We start from the raw sequence: 2,100 nt of genomic DNA, 5'->3' as shown, positions 1-2,100 counted from the left end.
GTCGCTCTGACAGCATGTTATAAACTTGTCTTTGCACACAGTGTGAGAGGTACAGCCAACCGTGAAACTATGCGCACCAGTTTCTTGAACAACTACAGAGAGGAGGAACCATTAAAGTGGCAATGCAAGTTATCAAAAGCCAAAGAGAAAAAAAAAACATTTTTCAATGTAGTGCCAAAAACTAACCATATTTCATACAACGATCAGAACCTGAAGGGCAGGTGATTGGTGCAACTTTCTTCCCAATAATGCCGTAACACTTCAGTAAATCTAAGAGGAAGCAGAATACATTATTGTAGAAAACAGAAAGGTGATGTGATGGAAAAAAATGTTTCAAACAATATAAGTGTTAGGATTGTTCAGGTATTGAACCCAGGTTTCCGGTGTGTCAGTCCGAAGCTCTACCACTAGACCACAAGTCGGGTTGTAAAGACCTAGTTGCAGAGACAAGTAGGATTGAAGCAGTTTACTTGGCAATGAGGCAAAAAGGCAAAATCCAGACAAAATAGCCAACAGTCCAGCAGGTCAAAAAATAATTCCACAGCAGCAAAAAACAAGTTTTGAGAATAGAAACAAAAACATAACATCAGAATAACAAGGTCAAAAAGAACTCACGAAAACCAGACTTGATCAGCATTTCCACCCGAATGACAACTCAAGACTGGAGGAAAACCAGTGGCTTAAATAGTGAAGTTAACAAGCACAGGTGAACACACTAATGACTAATTATCAAACATGGAAGGTGAACAGCAACAGAAAAACCCAACAGTGACCCCTCATGGACAAAACTGGAATTACAGGCACAAACTCATAACAGGACACCCCCCCCCACTCTATGAACGTCTCCTGGCGTTCCCTCTGGGGCAACTTGGGTGATCCCGATGGAAGTCTTTGAGGCCAGGATCCAGGATATCCTGAGCCGGAACCCAGGAGCGCTCCTCTGGACCATATCCCTGCCAGTCCACAAGGTATTGGAGACCCCTTCCGACTCGACGGGAGTCCAGAAGGCGATGTGTAGACCGGTTCCCCATCAATGATCCTAGGAGGGGGTGGTGGTTTAGTGGCAGGTACCAATGGACTGGTGGAGACTGGGCGAAGGCGGGAGACATGAAAGGTGGGATTAATGCGCATAGTCCGTGGAAGCTGAAGCCGATAGCAGACAGGATTAACCCTCTTCAAAATCTTGAAAGGCCCTACAAACTGTGGGGCCATTTTGTGGGACTCCACCTGCAAGGGAAGGTCGCGTGCTGAGAGCAAAACCCTTTGCCCAGGGCGCAATGATGGAGCAGATCTGCGTCGACGATTGGCCTGGAGTTGGGAGCGGTGAGCAGATCGAGAGCCAATCGAACCTTGTGCCAGACACGCCTGCACCGTCTGACATAGTGATGGGCAGAGGGTACACCGACATCTGCTTCTTGGTCAGGGAATAGGGGAGGCTGAAACCCAAACTGGCACTCAAAAGGGGAGAGACCTGTGGAAGAACAAAGAGAGTATTATGTGCATATTCAGCCCATAGGTCAAACTGACTCCAGGAAGAGGGATTAGAGGAAGCCAGGCAACGGAGAGTGGACTCCAATGGGCAAACTGAGAGGGTTAATCAAGACCTGGACTCCGGATGAAAACCAGAGGAGAGGCTGGCTGTGGCCCCTACCAGCTTGCAAAAGGCCTTCCAAAATCGAGAGGTGAATTGGGGCCCCCGATCAGACACAACATCCAGAGGCAGGCCAAAAACCCTGAAAACACGGTAGCACACAATTTCTGCAGTCTCTTTGGCAGAGGGGAGTTTGGGCAGTGGAATAAAGCGACAAGCCTTGGAAAAGCGATCCACCACCACAAAAACGACTGTGTTACCCTGAGAGGGGGGGAGGCCAGTGATAAAGTCCATGGAAATGTGGGACCGGGGCGCTTGGGTATAGGCAGGGGGTGGAGGAGGCCAAGAGGAGCAGTATGGGGGTTCTTGTTTCTGGCACACACCGGACAAGCAGCAACAAAAGCCTTTACATCTGTGGTCATCGCTGGCCACCAGAACCGCCTCTTCAGAAACTCCAGCGTTCTTCCAGTGCCAGGATGACTTGTCAGCTGTGAAGAATGCCCCCACTG

The sequence above is a fragment of the Alosa alosa genome, chromosome 14, assembly GCF_017589495.1.
Source record: "Alosa alosa isolate M-15738 ecotype Scorff River chromosome 14, AALO_Geno_1.1, whole genome shotgun sequence".
NCBI classification, from domain to species: Eukaryota; Metazoa; Chordata; class Actinopteri; order Clupeiformes; family Clupeidae; genus Alosa; species Alosa alosa.
This window is presented reverse-complemented; position numbering follows the sequence as displayed.